At 36.4% G+C, this 20,281-nt stretch overlaps 1 long non-coding RNA gene and 1 pseudogene across 5 annotated transcripts in view; one reads left to right on the forward strand and one right to left on the reverse strand.

Moving 5' to 3' along the window:
* The window catches only part of LOC309864297, a 316,849-nt gene that overhangs the window by 40,957 nt on the left and 255,611 nt on the right, over positions 1 to 20,281 (forward strand). For 3 of the 4 annotated variants that reach the window (XR_014311439.1, XR_014311440.1, XR_014311441.1), the window contains exons 2-3: positions 8,645 to 8,773; positions 13,078 to 13,149. This is a non-coding gene — a long non-coding RNA (uncharacterized lncRNA). Of the gene's footprint in view, positions 1 to 2,533; positions 2,638 to 8,644; positions 8,774 to 13,077; positions 13,150 to 20,281 lie in introns of all 4 variants that reach the window. The other variant, XR_014311438.1, reaches the window with a different exon arrangement.
* On the reverse strand, positions 9,067 to 10,164 carry LOC309864699 (alcohol dehydrogenase class-3 pseudogene; annotated as a pseudogene). Its single transcript has one exon. The product of its transcript is annotated as an alcohol dehydrogenase class-3 pseudogene (transcript).

A 20,281-nucleotide genomic window follows, 5' to 3' on the forward strand; every position in this document is an offset into this window, starting at 1 on the left:
AGATAGGAGAGACTGTCAATAAGCTTTATGTCCTTTATTGCTTCCAAAAGAGATGAACATATTGTTTTGAGCCTCTCTGCATTTGAGAAGCCTGCACATTGAAGATGACTCATAATGACTGTATATTGATAAAGAGTGAAAAAAATGGAGTGGAATTTTCTAATATTAGGTTTATACATAACTTTCCTGAAGTAACTTCTGTAGTCTTTAACATCAGTCCATTAAGTACTAGGGGACAATCTGAACACTTGAGTGTGGACAATTATGCACATCTGTCAGCTAAGTTGAGAATAGAGACATTAAATATATTTGTATAGAATCTTTGTATGGATTTGTTGTTATCCCCAGAGAACTGAGATCCACAATCCAATGAATAAGTTACCAGGGGAGAAACATTTTATAGATGACCAATATGATCATGTTTAATTACTACTTTTTAGTTTAAGGAAACTGCATTTTAATTTCCCCAGTATCTTCCTAAAATTCTAAGGGGCATGGATTTATTCTAAAAACATAAAAACTAAAAAATTGGGAGTTGGTGGCTTTTTCTTTTTAAACTAATTTTCTTGGGATAAGGGAACATAGCTTTTATTTTATGACTTCATGTATCTCAAGCCCAATATTATGTTGATCCAAAAATGCAGTTAAATATATATAAATTTATAGGCATATTACAAACTAGAAAACATTTTAGTATAACTGGAAAAATTTTTAATGGACTTTATTTTTCTTAGAGTAGTTTTAGTTTCACAGCAAAATTGAGCAGAAAGTCCACAGTTTCTATTACTCTCCGTCCTCAAACATACAACCTCCCTTACTATTAGTATCCTGTCCCATAGTAGTATATTCAGTAGAACTGATGACCTTGTATTGACTCATTGTAGTCATCCCTGAGTCCATAATTTACATCAGGATATTTACATCTTAGTGATGTATGGGTTTTGTTCTTGTTCTGTGGATTTTTGACAAAAGTATAAAATTTTATAACCCGTATCCGCCATATATCCATTATAGTATCACACAGACTACTTTCAGTATCCTAAAAATCATCTGTTGCTCTTTTCATATTACCCTCCTTCCCAACTTCTGGCAATCACTTGATCTTTTCACTGTCTCCATAGTTTTGCCTTTTCCAGAATGTTACATAGTTGGAGTACAGTATGTAGCCTTTCCAGATTGGCTTCTGTCACTTGTAATATGCATTTAAGTTTTCTCCATGTTTTTTATGGCTCGATAGCTTCTTTCTTTTTAACAGTGAATAATATTCCATTGTTTTGGTATACCAAAGATTGTTTTTTCATTCACCTTTTGAAGGACATCTTGGCTGCTTTTGAGTTGGGACAATTATGAATAAAGCTGCTATAAACATCCATGTGCAGTTTTTCCATATAGACTTAAGTTTTTAACTCCTTTGAGTAAATACCAAGGAGTGTAATTGCTAGATCATACAGTAAGATTATGTTTAATTTTTAAAGAAATCACCAATCTGTCTTTCAAAAAGGCTGTACAATTTTGCATTCCTCCAGCAATAAATAAGCAGAGTGCCTGTTGCTTGGCATCCTCAAGAGAATTTGGTGTTGTCAGTATTTTGTTTTTTTAACCATTCTAATAGGTATGTAGTGGTCAACCTGAACTTTGATACTTGCAAGTTGGTACATCTTAGAACATGATAATCAGTTAGTATTACAAGGCATAATTTAAGATGAAATTGTATGGTATGATTGCTATTATTATTTTAAATTTGAATTATGAAATTTTGTTTATTTCTTTCTGATCACTTAAACCTTTTTAGTAACCAATTAAAAATGTAATACAGAGTTTTATCTCAGCTCTGATATCCTTTCTTTTGTATAAAGTTGACCAAAAAAATAATGAGAACAAAAATATCAAAGCTAAGACCTGTTAGAAACTGTAAAAAACATAAAACTAAAGAATGTAATGCCATACATCAGTGGGGACCCAGGTTTTCTCTTACTGAGGGAAGATTCTATGAAGACATATGGGGAAGAATTTCTAATCCTAGTTTCAGAGGGGGAAAAAAGAGAGGGAGAAGACAATTATGTTTTACTATAGAAGTTATGTAAAGAAAGAAATACAATACGAATCAAATTATTTAAATAAAGAGTTTATGATCTTATAAACTGTCTTCAGTGTAATCCTTGTTGTTGTGTATGCAGAGAGAGGATCTTAGAAGCTTTCTGACAATTAGAAGTCCTGATGATGATAACAGATGGCTAAAATATTTTTTAGCTTTTGAAATCCAGTTTTCCTTATTGTAATATTTTAACCTACCTTACAAAGTAGAGTATTTCCATTTTACAGAGGAGGAAGCTGAGATTCAGAAGGTAAGTAATATGTTGAAGGTCACATACATGAAGGGTCCAATGGAGGAGCTGAAATCTGAATCATTCCTGCTGCACTAGGAATCAAATTTCGCTCAGAGAATGTTTAGGGAAAACATCGGGTTAACATTTTAAATATCATCATTCCTTGTTGAAAGTTATAGTTCTATTTTTTGTTTTCTTCTTCTAAGGATGAATGAGTAATGTGGCCAAAGGAGCAGAAGTGATTTTTCTAGGCATCTGACTGACTATATAATGTCCATTGGGATAAATTCAAAACTATATTCCTTAAAAAGTGAGTAACTAATCTAAATCTATTATATGCTTCACAGTGATTCTGGAGTCCTTCTGTGGGGTCAAGATAATACATTCAAACTCAAAGTTAATGATAGGTCTTTCCAACTATAAATAAATACAATCATTTTCCAAACATTAAAAATAGTCTGAATGAACTCTAGTTATCTCTAGTTAAAAAACTGGTTCCTGCACTCACCAGCTCTGTGACATAGAGCAACCTTCAGTTCTCGGGTCTAATAATAGCATGGAGATTGGATGAATTAACTTAAGTAAAAGCACTCGGTATGGTCCCTACCACCAAGTAAGTAAATATTAACTCAGATTATTATATTATTCAAAGATACTAGAAACTAGGCTAAAATGGCCTAGTTTCAAAAAACACAACCAGAGGCATATTCCACAGAAGCATATTTAAAAAGTAGCTTTCAGACACGACTTGAACTTCAAAAATGACAAGAGTACCAAAATAAGAATAGGGATATCCAGTTTAAAATGTGTTAGTGTAGGTGTTGGGAGTTGATGTGAAAGCCCTTGGTCTTTTGTGCTCTCTGTAATAGATGGCAGCACTTCAGTGAGAGAATAATGTCATATAAAATCAGATGAGCTATATATGGTTGGCTTGGGCATTATGTTAATATCAAATAGTGTAAACTGGCCTATGATCAGTTGGCATTTTAATCCCACAGGTGCTCTAGGCCCTTCAACATCAAAGTCCAGATACATTCCTATTATTATTGATGTAGAATGTTCAGACTCATGGGGTTCCTGCCCTGTCAGTCAAAAAATGTTAAAGGAACAGCACGATCTTCATGCTGAGCTCAATATAAGTAAATCACTGATACTCAACCGTTTCAGCAAACTAATTATGCTTTCATCTTTCTAGTCTTAAAAAGAACAGTTTCTCAAAAAAGGGAAACAATTTATCATACAACTGTGAAAAATCTAAAAATCAGTTTTCCAAGTTTTGAAACTCAAGTTCAGCCAATGCTATCAACCTTGAAAATATGTGAAATGATGAATGTGGCATTTCCACAGTTTTCCTGGGAAGTAGGTAACATTAGGATGCCCCATCTGAAAAGGGCAATGATAATTTGGTGGTTTTGGGAAATGGCATATTGGATGATAAATGCCAAGGTCTTGATGTGGATGCTGAGGTGTGAAAGTTACCCTCTGTTTTCGTGAAGACTTGGGGATATTTCTGCTTCTTTAATTTCTTACTAAGGAAATTTCAGTTTTCCTATGAGACAGAAACCAAGTTAGCAATAACGTTGGTAAACATTTTACTGGGATCACAAAACTTTTCTGGAGACATTGGTCCTTAGAGGATAATTTCTCATAACTTCGTTATACTTACCTCAGTGGGGTCATTACTTTGAGTTTTTCAAAAGGAAAAGCCAGTGTAATCAATAGACTTTAATTAAATTCAAGTGTCATATTTAGGTACCTGGCCTTGGAAGAGGAGGTGTTTCAGGCACAGATAGAAGCTGAAAGAAAAAATTTGGAGATTTGAAAGGACATTCTGTATTGGGCAATGGCAAATTAGGCGCTGGAGCCTTGGAGGAAGGCCAGAAAAGAGGAAAGAGACTTTTTTTTTTTTTTTTGGAAAGAGACTTTTTGATCTCTAGAATAAAAGTGTCTTTCAGTGAGAGGTCACTGTCAACCCAAAGGCCTTCTAGGTTGTGTAAACTTTTGCTGTTCCTTTTTCTTCACAGTTTCTCCTATTGGTTCTTTTCAGTTGGTAACTGAATAACTGTGGTTAACTGCCTTTGAATGACAGTCTTGGCATGGCTGGAGCCATGTCAGTCATGTCCATACCTGCCTTCTTGTTCCTATATCTTTCTTTTCTTTTCTTTTTTTAATGTAAAGATCTATTTTTATTTATTCTGGGGAGAGGGAGGAGCAGAGGAGGAGGGGAAGAGTGTCTAAATCAGACTCCATGCTGAATGTGGAGCCTGACATGGGGCTCAATCTCATGACCCTGAAATTACCACCAGAGCAGAAACCAAGAATCAGATGCTTAACCAACTGCACCCAGGTCCTCCTATATCTTTCTTTTACTTTTTTATCTGAGACTCTCTTGACTGAATCCCACTTTTTAAAAAAATTAATTTATTTTCAGAAAAACAGTATTCATTATTTTTTTCACCACACACAGTGCTCCATGCAATCCGTGCCCTCTATAATACCCACCACCTGGTACCCCAACCTCCCACCCCCCGCCACTTCAAACCCCTCAGATTGTTTTTCAGAGTCCATAGTCTCTCATGTGAATCCCACTTTTTTAAAAAAAAAAATTTTATTTTATTTATTTATTTGAGAGAGAAAGACAGAGATCACAAGCCAGGGGGAGGATTAGAGGCAGAAGCAGATGCCTCCCTGAGCAGGGAGTTTGATGTGAGACTTGATCCCAGGACCCTGGGTTCATGACCTGAGCTGAAGGCAGACACTTAACTGACTGAGCCACCCAGCTGCCCCTTAATCCCACTTTTGTTCCTCAGATGGTTTGATTTCTTCTGGCCTGGCTCCTAATACCCTTCTGTTTGTTCACTAATTTTTGATTGTTTATGTTTATACTGGATGGAATCTTTATCCCTGGCTTTCAGTCTTGTCTGGACCAGATTCTGTCCCCACTCTACCTGTACCTCCCACAGTGTTCTAGCCATATTCTTTCAGGCACAACTAACTACTCACATATCTTGCTATTGACTTCAACTCTCTGTATCCTGCCTTGCAGTATAATTTCTCTCTTTCCCACTCTTTCTTTTTTTCAAGATTGCTTTAGCTACTTGATGTCTTACATGGCTCCATAGAGATCTTGGGGTGGGTTTTCTATTTCTGTGAAAATGCTTTTGGAATTTGGTAGAATTGCATTGAATTTGTAGCTTTGGGTAGGATGGACACTAACAATATTAATTCTAAAGTCTTGTTAGTCTCATGCCTTGTGCTAGTATGTGTGGTGTACCTTCTCCAGTGTACCTATATCCTCTAAAAAGCCCTCTCAGCCTCCCAGTTTCAGCCAGTAATGCTCAAAATGTCATTTTTATGCTCCCCTATGAACACCTGCCTCATTGCATTGCAATAGTTTGCATACACAGCCACTACTGTGCTCTTGAAGCAATAGTCACACACATTCTGTCCATCTTTAACCATCAATAACCATTAATTGTTTGAATTATCAAATATGCTGATTTTTTATTACCTGAGAAGACTCCTGCATGTCTCTATGATCAGTTTTTGGAGCTAAGAGATTATGAATCAATATAAACATTAGTATAAGGTACTTTTGATAGAATGATTCTATTGGGAATCCTAGACACAGTATTCTATTACCCGTATGCAATTGGTATCTAACTTGTTGCTTATTTTAAACATCTTATTTCTGCTCTTCTTTTACTATTTTGAAAAGTAAAGAGTGAGTCTCTATGTAAAATTACAATATATGTCTTCTTGGTTTAGGTTACATGAATGGAATAGGAATTTTCTGTCTATATACTATGACCACCTTTAAGTTCTCTAGTAACAAATGTGACAAGGATTCTCTAGAACAGTGGGCTTCAAACTTTGTTGACTGCATACACATCTGTAAAAATAATTAATCATATATCCCAATACATATATATTAATTAAACATTTTAATTTTATTATATATATAATAAATATACTTATATAGATAAGTATGCAAGATATACTTATATAGATACTTATATAGATATTACTATGTTCAAGGCACTGAACATAAATTTTAACTTTTTCTATAAATTTTAACAAATTTTTCTTCATAACAACCCTATGAAATAGCTATTATTATTATCACCACTTTCCATAAAAAAACTGAGGCATAGGGAGATTAAATAATTTGTCCATGTTAATAGTAAGTAGTAGGATTTGGCAGTCTGGTTCTATGTTCATGCTGTTAATCCACTAATCTGCCTTTATAATAAATATAAAAAATCTGAAATAAATAATGCTAACATAATTCATACATTACAAAAACCATATAAAAATGTAAAATAAGGCTAAGGTGAACAAAACAGTATTTTATAATGTCAGGTTAATTATAAGGGGTGCATGTTATCTATGACTAGTTTTCACAATGAAGAATATATGCATGATAATATCCATAATTAAATAATTGTGAATATAAAAGAATAATTTAAGTTGTTTTGATAATTTTGAATTTTTGACCAACTCTTTGATTTAATTAGATCATCTTTGTTTTTATCACATAATGTGAGCAATGAGGAGTATATACCAGGAATAGAACTCTCCGTGCTACCATTTTCTTACTCACTTATGGGTTTGCGTCATTAACATGATCTTTAACACATGATGTTTTTGTCAGAATATTTTAAAGTAATTTGTTGTTCTTGTGAAGGTTAGTTTAGATAAACTTGACAATATAATCTGCAAATCCTCCTAAACTGCCGTAAGGTAAACTGCTATAAGTTGTAACCTGCTGAAATCAGAGAATGAATGCATGAGACACCACCATTTATTCTTCTGTGCTTGGATTATTTACTCTTTTTTCAGGACGTTTTGCTCACTGTATGACATGTGGGGTCTCTGATACACTTACTGAGCAAGGATGCCAGTGATAATATCTGTATTAAATATAGACTCTTACCTTATTTTCTATTTTTAGAAAAAAATAGATGAAGAAGTTCTAGTATTTTTCTTTACATATCTCCCAAGGTTGTCTTGTGCTTCTCCTGGGCGTATGCACACCTCTTCTTAGTTAGAAATCCTTAAAATGCAACTGAAGAAGTCACCTGACTGTAAGGACTTAAATATGAACTATCCTGAACATAAATATTCAAATATGAATAGAATACAAATATGATCACTATTACTGCTCAGAGAGGCAAAGGAGGGCTTGTAAACATGAAATGCAATTGAGTTGCAGCAGAAATTTGGTTCCCAAATAAAAATAGGTATTCTTAATCTACTAAAAAAGTGACAAAAATTTAAGTTGCACTAGTTCTTTCCATTAAAATATGTCTTTATAAATTTTTTTGGTTAGCCAGTTGCTTTACAGATATGCTTAATGCTTAATTTAAATCTTTTGGTTGAGGCCTATAGGCACATTGTGGAGTTAACAAAATGGGATACACCCCATTGTTTCTATCTTTACACTGCTAATCTGGGATCTGCTACTTGATTCTATGCATTAATGAGCCATGAAATATTATTCTTCTGCTAATTTAACTCAGGGAGGCCATCGGGGATTTGTTTGAACAATTGAGAGAGGGAAGGAATGCTTAGCTTACAAATTAGATCACTGAAATATACTCAGATTTTTCTTTGGGAAAAGAAAGTTGCGTGACAAAAAAAAATACTTCACAGTTTAGAAAAAGAATTTTCAGGAAGCTATAGTATTGTTTACTCACTATTTAGAAACTTAAAGAAGACATCATGTTTTATAAAACAAAATGCTAATTTCTTGGTAAATTGCATAGTCTTTATAGTTGTCCCTTTCTAAGCCATCTGGGACAAGAAACCTCACTTTAATAGTTTGATGTTTTTGACTAACCTAAGACCTTATTTTACCTTTTGTAGTTCAGGAAATTTAGCTCAAAGTAGTTAATAGGCCTATCATTATCCAAATGTAAACATTTTCATAAGTTTGGATAAAACAACAATGAAAATATTAAATGTAAATATAAACAAATCAGTAATTTTAAGAAAAACTGTCCCTTGAATCTGAAGTATTATATCCTCTATAATGCAAAGATATTTTTGATAGATGTCAGTCAATGCAGAATGAATGGCATAAATGAAATTCACAAATTATACTGTTTTTGTAAAATGTATTCATCCTCTGTTTTCACTAAATTAAAATTTTTCATTTCCAAGCAAAGAGCAAATGGCACAAATATTTTTTGAACATATAAATTGACTGTCTCATTCATTCTGACACATTTTTTTACACAGAAGTTACTTTTGTTATATTAGAATATTCTTTCTTTTTTTTTTTTTTTTTTAGACTTTATATATTTATTTGGCAGAGGGAGACATACCAAGAGAAGGGGACACAAGCAGGGTGAATGGGAGAGGGAGAAGCAGGCTTCCCACTGAGCAAGGAGCCTGATGCAGGGCTCAGTCCCAGGAACCTGGAATCACGACCTGAGCTGAAGGTAGGCATCAAATGACTGAGCCTCCCAGGTGCCCCTAGAATATTCCTTAATGAGCTGGCAATTATTCATGTGAAGGAGAGTTTAAAAAAAATATTTATGACTGTATTAACCTTGTCCTTGATTAAAGATTTATGAATTATATAAAACATATTATTGTCTAGAGTAGGTTACTCTGGAAGTAGTAGTAGAGAAGCTCTAAAAGGCTGTGAACTTAGAAGATCTCCCTGCTTGTCTGGCTGTTCGTTGGACCACAAGTCTTAGGTACAAGGATGAACATGGTTTCTTTGTTGAATTTAAAGCTTTACAACAGTTTAAATGGTCTTTCCTGCATTCATCAGTTCAAAGGCTTCATTAATTTGGTCAGAAGACAGATTATGAGTCACAAATTCATCAACTTTTACCTTTTTGGACATATATTCAGACACAAACTTTAGAACACTTCCCATGCTCTTCCATCTTCCAGAGCCAGTGCCTTTCCACATGTGGCTTATTAACCAGCTAAATTGGGTGAGTGGTGATTTCTAGAGCTATTCCAGTGACAGCGGTGACACCGCAGCCTTTGTTGCAGGCCTGCAGTGCTCTCATGGCTTTCATGTTACCAATACACTCAAAGGAATAGTCCACTCCCCCCTCAGTCTTAATGAGCATTTCTTGGATGTACAGAAGTCCTGGGAGTTAATACATTCAGAGGCTCCAAACTCCTTAGCCCTTGCAAATTTATCTTTATTGATGTCCACACCAATGATCCAGGACTCACCAGCTACCTTACTGCCTTTGAGAGCCACCAACTCCTCCTGGGCCAAAGATGGCACAAGTAGAGCCAAGTTTCACCTTAGCGGTGTTCACAGCAGCACCATAACCAGTTGAAATGCCACAACACAGAAGGCAGACTATTCAAAGGTGCTAAAGGATCAATTTTAGCAACACAGATATCAGCCACAACTGTATATTCAGGAAACTTGCTGCTTTCTATGTAACATAAATTGTCTCTCCTTTGCAAGTAAATCTGTTAGTACCATCTGGCATTAATCCTTTCCCTTGAGTAACTCTTATTTTCTGGCAAAGGTTTATTTAGGGTTTAGACAAAATTTTCATTCTCCACACTGTGGGATGTAAAGTGGGATGACAGTATCACCTACCTTCAGTTTAGTAACACCTTTGCCAGCAGTTTTCATAATTCCAGCATCTTCATGTCCCAGGACCACTGGAGAACTCCCTTCAGGATCAGTCCCACTCAGGGTATAAGCATTGGTGTGGCAAACTGCAGTGGCAATAATGTTAATTCGAACTTCAGGAGCCTTTGGGGGTGCCACCTTTACCTCCTTTATAGAGAGAGGCTTTCCTGCCTCCCAAGCAACTTTAGCCTTGCACTTGGTAACCTGGCTGGCCATAGCCTCAGACTCGGTCAGTGAGCAGGGGACATCTGGGGTGGGACCCCATCCTCACATAATTTTAAAAATAATTCATGCTTGTGAAAAGTCAAATAACATAAAAATGAGAAATTGCTGACTTCTGACTTTCCCTTCCAAATACTCTGTCAACTTACCCAGAGGCAACAATTTTTATTCCTTTTGGTGTTTTCTTCTAGTATTTTCCTCCATATTATTCTGCTTATTTCCCATCAAGGTAAGTCTTTCTGAATTGGTATCTTTCATTCTTTACCCACACTTTACTTTCCTGACCAACTATCATTCTGATGTAATAAGTTGGGGGCCAATCAGTATTCACTTTTTACTTTATTATCAAGGTGAAAATGTTATTTACTACAAAGCCAAGTAGTAGTCTATAACTATTTCTTTCTCATAAACATTTTTCTTCATTGATAATTTCTTTTTTTTCCTCTTGCATTAGTTTTCAGCATACCTACTATCAGTTTTCAAAGACTCTATCTAATGCTTATCAGTATTTATTTCCAAGCATTCAGCATTTCAAACAGTTTATCAATATCATGAACTTTTAGTATATGTGCTGCCGAAGCGAGCACAATATCATGAACTTTTAGACTTCCCTCTGAGATCCTTCCATTTTACTTTTTCTATCTGGATCAGTTGTTTCTTTGGCCTGATGAATTACTATCATCCTAGGATCTCATTTTGCAGCTCTATCCTATGTTGGCTTTACTGTTTGCTAGATTCTATGTCTTCATCTTTCTTTTTTTTTTCTTCTTTTATTTCATTTTTTTCCGAGGCACATCTCCCATGGCTTCCTAAATTTTATTTTAAAAATTTTATTATGTTCAGTTAGCCAGCTTTCTAAATTTTAAAATTTATTACCTATCCAAAATTTCATTTGCTTTCTCCTCACACTTGATTGATACTTTGATGGATGTAAAGTGGTAACTATTCATACTTTCTGATGGCTAATATTCCATTATGTGTGTAAACCACACCATCTTTATCCATTCATCTGTTGCTGGACATCTCAGCTCTTTTCACAGTTTGGCTATTTGTGGACATTGTTGCTATGACATTGGGGTGCAGGTGCCCCCTTGGATCACTACATATGTATCTTTGGGGTAAATACCTAGTAAGGAAATTGCAGGGTCAAAGGGTAGCTCTATTTTCAACCTTTTGAGGAACCTCCATGCTGTTTTCCAGAGTGGCTGTATCAGCTTCCATTCCCACCAACAGTCTAAGAGGGTTTGCCCTTTTCTACATCCTTGCCAAATCTATTGTTTGCTGACTTGTTAATTTTAGCTATTTTGACGGGTGTGATATGATTTCTCATTATGGTTTTTATTTGTATTTCCCTAATGCCAAATGATGTGGAGCATTTTTTCGTGTGTCTGTTGTCCATTTGTATGTCTTCTTTAGAGAAATGTCTGTTCATGTTTTCTGCCCATTTCTTGATTGGATTATTTGTTTGGGTGTTGAGTTTGGTAAGTTTTTTATAGATTTTGCATACTAGCCTTTTATGACATGTCACTTGCAGATATCTTCTCCTATTCTGTCAGCTGTCTTTTGGGTTTGTTGACTGTTTCCTTTGCTGTGTAAAAGCTAAAAGCTAAAAATAAAAATAAAAGATAAAAATCTTGATGAAGTCCCAAGAGTTCATTTTTGCATTTGTTTCCCTTGCCTTTGGAGACATGTGTAGCAAAAAGTTACTGTGGCCGAGGTCACAGAGGTTGCTGCTTGTGTTCTCCTCTAGGATTTTGATGTATTCCTGTTTCACATTTATGTCTTTCAGCCATTTGGAGTCTATTTTTGTGTATGGTGTAAGAAAGTGGTCCAGTTTTGTTCTTCTGCATACAGCTGTCCTATTTTCTCAGCATCACTTATTGAAGAGACTTTTTTCCATTGGATATTCTTTGCTGCTTTGTTGAAGATTAGTTGACCATAGCATTGGGAGTCCATTTCTTTGTTCTCTGTTTTGTCCAATCGATTTATATGTCTGTTTTTGTGCCAGTACCATACTACTATCTTGATGATTACAGCTTTGTAATAGAGCTTGAAGTCTGGGATACTGATGCCACCAGCTTTGGTTTTCTTTTTCAACATTCCTTTGGCTATTTGCAGTCTTTTCTGGTTCCATACAAATTTTAGGATTATTTGTTCCAGCTCTGTGAGAGAAGTTGATGGTATTTTGATAGGGATTGAATTGAATGTGTCGATTGCTGTGGGTAGCATAGACATTTTAGCAGGATTTGCTCTTCTAATCCATGAGGATGGAATGCTTTTGCATTTCTTTGTGTTTCCCTCAATTTCTTTCATGAGTGTTTTATAATTTTCTGAATACAGATCCTTTGCTTCACTGGTTAGGTTTATTCTTCAGTATCTTATAGTTTTATGTGCAATTGTAAATGGGATCGACTCCTTAATTTCTTTCTATCTCACTGTTAGTGTATAGAAATGCAACTGATTTCTGTGCATTGATTTTAATCCTGCCATGTTGCTGAATTCCTATATGAGTTCTAGCAATTTTGGGGTGGAATCTCTTGGGTCTTTCACAAAAAATATCATGTCATCAGCAAAGTGTGAGATTCTGGCTTCTTCTTTGCCAATTTGAATACCTTTTATTAGTTTTTTTTGTGTGTGTGTTTGCAGAGTCTAGGACTTCTAGTACTATGTTGAATAATAGTGGTTATAGTGGACATCCCTGGTATGTTCCTGACTGAAAAACTGAGAACTTTTCTCCATTAAGACTTATATTAGCTGTGGGCTTTTCATATATGACTTTTATGATATTGAGGTATGTTCCCTCTATCCTTACACTGTGAACAGTTTTAATCAGAAAGCTGTGCTTTTTCAAATGGTTTTTCTGCATCTGAGAGAATCATATGGTTGTCTTTTCTGCTATTAATGTAGTGTATCCCATTGATTGACTTGAGGGTTATTGAACCACCCCTGCAATCCAGGAATAAAACCCACTTGGTTGTGGTGAGTAATCCTTTAAATGTACTGTTGGATCTTGTTGTTTAGTATCTTGGTGAGAATTTTTACATCCATATTCATCAGGGATATTGATCTGTAATTGTCCTTTTTGGCAGGTTCTTTGTCTGGTTTTGGGATCAAGGTAATGCTGGCCTCATAAATGAGTTGGGAAGTTCTCCTTCCATTTCTATTTTTAAAAAAAGCTTCAGAAAAATAGGTACTAATTGTTCTTTAATTGTTTGGTAGAATTCCCCTGGGAAGCCATCTGGCTCTGGACTTGAGTTTGTTGGGAGATTTTTGATTACTGCTTCAGTTTCCTTGCTGTTTAGGAGTCTTTTAGCTTTTATATTTCTTTCTCTTTAGTTCTGGTAGTTTATACATCTCTAGGAATGCATCTGTTTCTTCCAGATTGCCTAATTTGTTGGCATATAGCTGCTCATAATATGTTCTTACAGTTGTTTGTATTTCTTTGATGTTGGTTGTGATCTCTCCTCTTTCTTTCATGATTTTATTTATTTGGGTCCTTTCTCTTTCTTTTGGTTAAGCCAGGGGTTTATCAATCTTATTAATTCTTTCAAAGAGCCAGCTCCTAGTTTCGTTGATTTGTTCTACTGTTCTTTGGTTTCTATTTCATTGATTTCTGCTCTGATCTTTATGATTTCTCTTCTCCTGCTGGGTTTTGGCTTTGTTTGGCTCCTTTAGGTGTAGGGTTAGGTTGTGTACTTGAGACCTTTTTTGTTTCTTCAGAAAGACTTGTATTGCTATATACTTTCCTCTTAGGATCACCTTTGCTGCATCCCAAAGATTTTGAAGTTTTTTTCATTTTCATTTGTTTTCATGAGTTTTTAAAATTCTTCTTTAATTTCCTGGTTGGCCCATTCATTCTTTAGTAGGATGCTCTCTAGCGTCCATGTATTTGAGTTCTTTCCAACTTTCCTCTTGTGATTGAGTTCAAGTTTCAAAGCATCATTCCTTGATACCAGTGTTTTGGTATCAGTTGAGACCTGATCTGTGACCCAGTATGTGATCTGTTCTGGAGAATGTTCCATGTGTTCTCAAGAAGAATGCGAATTCTGTTACTTTAGGATGGAATACTCTGAATTTATCAGTGAAGTCCATCTGGTCCAGTGTGTCATTCAAAGCCTTCGTTTCCTTGTTGGTCTTCTGTTTAGATAATCTGTTCATTGCAGTAAGTGGAGTGTTAACACCCCCTACTGTTACTGTATTGTTATCAGTGTTTTTATTTAATTTTGTTATTAATTGGTTTATATAATTGGCTGCTCCCATGTTAGGGGTATAAGTATTTACAATTGCTAGATCTTCTTAGTGGATAGACCCTTTAATTATGATATAGTATCCTTCCTCATCTTTTATTACCCTTTTTGGTTTAAAAATTTAATTTGTCTAATATAAGGATTATCACCCCAGGTTTTGCTTGATATCCATTAGCATGATAAATGGTTTTACATCCCCTCACTTTTAATCTAGAGGTGTCTTTGGGTCCAAAATGAGTCTCTTGCTGACAACATACCAATGGGTCTTGCCTTTTTTTCCAGTATAATACCCTGTGTCTTTTGATTGGAGCATTAAGCCCATTTACAGTCAGAGTTAATATTGAAAGATAAGAATTGAGTACCATTGTATTACCTGTAAAATCACTGTTTCTGTATATTGTCTTTGTTCCTTTCTGGTCTATATTACTTTGGCGTTGCCTCTTCACTTAAAGGATCCCTTTTAATATTTCCTGAAGGGCTGTTTAGTGATTACAAATTCTTTAAGTTCCTGTTTTCCTGGAAGCTTTTCATCTCTCCTATTTTGAATGACATCCTTGCTGGATAAAGTATTCTTTGGCTACCTATTTTTCTCATTTAGCTCCCTGAATATAACATGCCAGTCCTTTCTGGCTTGCCTGGGTTTCTGTGGATAGGGCTGCTGCCAGTCTAATGTTTCTACTTTTGTAGGTTACAGACCTCTTGTTCTGAGCTGCTTTCAGGATTTTCTCTTTATCTCTGAGATTTGCAAGTTTCATTATTATATGTCAAAGTGTTGACCTATTTGTACTGATTTTGAGGAGGGTTCTTTGTATCTGCTGGACTTGAATCCCTTCTTCTTTCCCCAGATTAGGGGAAGTTCTTTGCTCTACATTGCTCCAGTATACTTTATGACCCCTCCTTATTCTGGGGTCCCAATTTTTCTTATATTGTTTTGTTTTATGGTATCACTTATCTCTTGAATTCTATAGTTATTTCTCTTTTTCTCAGCTTCTTTATTCTCTATCATTTTCTTTTCTATATCACTAATTCTCTCTTCTGTCTCTTTTATCCTAGCAGTTAGAGGCTCCATTTTTTATTACTTCTCTTTAATAGCCTTTTTAATTTTGATTTGATTAGATTTTGGTTCTTTTTTGTCTCCATAAAGGGATTCTCTAGTGTCTTCTATACTTTTTTTCAAGCCCAAGTTGTATGTATGTAATTGTTATTCTGAAGTTTAGTTTTGAGATCTTACTAATAGCCATACTGATTGTATCCCTGGCAATAAATACTATCTCTTGTTCTCTTTTTTGAAGTACCTTTTTCCATCTTGTCATTTTATCCAGAGAAGAATAGATGAATGAGAGAGCAAAATACTAAAATGGCAGCAACAACCCCAGAAAAATACACACTAAAAAAATCAGAAGAGTGTTGCCCTCAACCCGCAAGGACGACAAGAAGCCTGGTTCGGTGTTAATGCTTCATTCCCCGTTTATTTCGTCAACTTCCTTAGCTTATATGCAGCAGGGTGACCAATAAGGGGCTAAGCAATAGGGAGAGCCAATGAGAGTCTTGTTACTATGCTGATTAAATTTGAAACAGCCAATGACTATGTCCTCCTTTAGGCGGGCTTCACCAGAAAGCTTGTTGTTTACTTGCAGCGTATTTTGCTGGCAGTGAGCCAAGTGCCATCTTGTAATGGCAGGGATTTTCCCGGCCGGAGGCGGTCCCCCGACATCTCCCCCTTTTTTGTTTTATGGCAGAGATCTGCCTGTCTTAGGTCGTCAGTAGCAGAAAACATCCTTACCCGTCATCAGACACAAGATATCGATGATCTCTGTCCTGTCTTAGGTTGGTATGTTTCTCTACTGATCTTACCTGTCTTTGACTACCAATCTAGCATGCTTAGCCATATCTGGGGAGATGTCCCAGCCTCTATTGACATAAGGGCTTGTACTATAGCTCGGTTCTGCTCTCGCTGCTGTGTTCTCCATTGGCGAGCTTTTCTGAATAGAAGCAGAATGCCAATAAGGAGGAGGACAAGAAGACCAATTGTGCCAGCCCATTGTTTGGTGAACTGGAACATATTGCTGAATGTTTGAAATAGCTCTGGGAAGGAAGCTGGTTGCACACACGTCGAATTATCTCAGCCAGAAGGATTCTTGTGAAATTTTGAAAATTGTCAGACCAAGCACCCTGAAAATACTGAGAGAGCTGTTGGGAGGAATTGCTAATCTGACTAAGGTTAGAGAATTTTACAGAGGTAAAACAGAGCGCAGAAAAAGGAACAATAGAACCAACACTCAGTAATTAGTTAAAGGTAAAGGATAGGGTCAAGCCTTCAGAATAGCCCATAATTCATGTGTCGCCGTTGGGGGAATTAGGAATATCAGAGTCCCCCACGACAGTAGGAGGATCACGGCTTCCTCTGTCCTCATCCTCGTTCTCAGGGGCCTTCTGGACCAATCTCTCTGGAATCCAAATCGTCACTTCTTTGTCCTGTGGGAAAACACAAACGGAACCTCTGCTCCAGATTAATACAGGATCTAGGCCTTTCCACTGTCCCGTAAGGATATCCTTCCAAAGAACTAAAGGCTTGGGGGAAGAATCCATACGGGCTGAATGTCTTTCAGCTGCAGCTTGACCGTTTTTATCCAGCATTGCAAGCCCGTCCAGAAACCAAGACGCCACTGTCTCAACTGTATTCAAGAATGTCCTAGCAGTTTTCGTTTTTAACGGCGTGCCATTGACCTTTAGAAGGTCCTTTAGGGAACCCTCTAACCTCGACTTTGACAGTCCAGATCCCATAATTAGAATCCCAACCTAATGGCTGTTCTACGTATACTCGCCGCTAAATCCCGGCTCTAAGGCCGCCCCGCTTCTTATTGTGGACTTGTAAAATCCCGGCTCTAAGGCCGCCCCGCTTCTTATTGCGGACTCGCTAAATCCTGGCTCTAAGGCCGCCCGCTTCTTATTGCGGACTTGTACAAGTTTCCCACCACCTTTGTCGTGGTTTTACCCCGCTTACCTGCGGACTTCTCCCTTGCAAGGTTTTTCTATTTTTCTTAATATTTCCTGGGTCTCAGCACCATTTTTCGCCCTCGACCTGCAAGGACGACAAGAAGCCTGGTTCGGTGTTAATGCTTCATTCCCCGTTTATTTCGTCAACTTCCTTAGCTTATATGCAGCAGGGTGACCAATAAGGGGCCAAGCAATAGGGAGAGCCAATGAGAGTCTTGTTACTATGCTGATTAAATTTGAAACAGCCAATGACTATGTCCTTCTTTAGGTGGGCTTCACCAGAAAGTTCTTTGTTTACTTGCAGCGTATTTTGATGGCAGTGAGCCAAGCGCCATCTTGTAATGGCAGGGACTTTTCCCGGCCGGAGGCGGTCCCTGACAGAAGAGAACCAAAACCAAATATGTGTGTGTGTGTGTATGTATATGTATGTATGTATATATACACATATATATATGTATATATATCTCGTCTGAGAAGTGAACAGAACAATACAATAGATCCTGTGTGTATTTTGGTTTGTTTGTTAGAAAAATTGATCCCAAAATTATAAAGAAAGAAAAACATATATACATATATAAATAAAATTAAACATAATGAATGAATAGCATATAATTCTAAAAATGAAATATTTTTTCATTTCAAGACACACAAAAAGATAAGGAATATAAACAGACAGGTGTAGAGAACAGAGCAATGCACTATATTATGAGTGTACTCTTGTCTGTTTGTTAGAAGAAAATATATCCCCAAATTATAAAGAAAATATATATATATACACACACACACACATATATACACACAAAAATAAGATTAAATACATTGAAAGGACAGAATGTAAGTGTAAAGAAGAAAATTTAAAAAAGATTTTAACAAGAAAAAAAAAAGGTGATCAGACAGGTGAAGATCAGATCCATATACTAGATTTTGGGTATATTTTGGTCTGTTTGTTAGAAGAAACTGTGTCCCCAAAGTGGAAAGATAGAAAAGTTTATATAAATATACAAAAATAAAATTAAATATAATGAGTGGATAGAGTGTAACTGTAAAAATGAAAATTCAGAGTTAAAAAAGAATTGATAAAATAATAAATTTGTTGAAAAAAGAAAGAAAAAAATTAAAATTAAAAAGGAATCATGGGGAAAAAATCATGAATTCTATATACTATTTTTTCCTAGCACTGATGTTTTGTGGTACTCTAAGATCAGTAATCTTGGTCTTATCCAGATGTTCTTGTTAATCTTCTGGGGGAAAGGCTTGTTGTAGTGATTCTCCTACATCTTTTTCCTGAGGGGAATTGCACTGCCCATGCCAGGGGGCCAGGCTATGTAAGCTGCTCCAGATTGTTCTCTGTGGCTTTTGTTTCCTGAAGGCTTTCTGTGCCACTTTAGAAGATGAGAATGGAAATTGTGACCTCCCAATCTCCAGCTTCAGAGCAGAAAGCTCAGGGCCCCAGGCTTCATTGAACCTTCAGGAAAAAGCAGTCAATCACTCCTATCTCCCTGGTCTCTTCCCACAATGTGTGCTCACCCAGCCTGTGACCAAGGGTGTCTATCTGAGGCACAGAAACCCACTTGGAGTCTCCAAGCCCTGCAAACTCCACCTGCTCCACTCCTCCTGGGGGAGAAAAGGAGAGTCTTGTCCCAGTTCTGCCCCTTGCTGGGCCCCTGCTCGTAGAGCAATTGACTGACCTTATGGTTGTTGGAAGTTTCTGGCAACCCCAAGCTGAAAGCCCACTCCTGGGCTTGCTGATTAGAGCCAGCTTCTTCTCTTCAATGCCTGGAAACTCTGCCACACTCAGTTACCCGTGGTCTTCCTGTGACCCTGGGGATCCTGAGACCATACTGTCCCACCTACGAATCTGCCTTACTTCATCACCTGAGCGCCTTTCAGGCAGGGATATCCTTCACTGGAGCAGAATTCTAAAAGTTTTGATTTTGTGCTCTGCTGCTTATCACTTTGTGGTGCTGGCTTATGGAGGCTCCCTTTCCCCCTCTACCCACAGTTTATCTTCCCATTTGTTGCCTCTGAGTCACTTGTCTGACCTCCTAACTTGCAGAAAGTGGTTGCTTTCTGTTTATAGAGTTGAAGCTATTCTTTTCTTAGATCTTCAGTTAAGTTTCATGGTGTTTAGAATGATTTGATAGCTATCTAGCTGAATTCCTGGGACCAGACAAAACTAAGGTCTCATACTCCTCTGTCATCTGGGACTATCTTACCTTGTACATTTCTTTAAACAATTCTTTTTTGATGAATTTCTCCCCTCTGCTTTTTTCTGTTCCATCTTTATGTAACTCCTATTATTCAGATGTTAGATCTGATAGAATAATCCTCTAAGTCTCTTTTCTCAATTATTTTCCAATCTTTTATCTCATTTTAATTTTTTTTTTTAGAGATTTCTTTTACTGTGTCTTCTAGATTGTTCATTGAATTTTTCCTGATTCTAAAATTTTAATTTCCAAGTGCTTTTTCTTATTTTCGTCATTTCTTTTCAAAGTGTTTTCTTTTCTTTTCTTTCTTTATTTTTGTGGATATAATAATTTTTTTATCTTTCTGATAATAATAAATTTTTCTCTTAAAATTCTCTTTTGAGAAAATTTTGGCTTTTTGGCCCTTCAGTTTTCACTGTAGCCCAAGTTCTCTTTGTCCTGATTCTTCCTTCTCTTACTGTTGGCTGCATTTTTTGTGTTCTGCCAAGATCTGAATTCTCTGCTACAGTTAGGCTCCAGAGGCCATATTAATGAGAAGATTGTTGAAATAGTCACTTCCTGTTTGGTGTGTAAGCATATAATCCTCTAACTTGTAGCAAGAAGATGGACCCTAAAACTTATTGTCCGCTTCTACAGATCTAACAGATGCTCAGGGGAGAG

Source organism: Mustela nivalis (genome assembly GCF_964662115.1).
Source record: "Mustela nivalis genome assembly, chromosome: 5".
NCBI classification, from domain to species: domain Eukaryota; kingdom Metazoa; phylum Chordata; class Mammalia; order Carnivora; family Mustelidae; genus Mustela; species Mustela nivalis.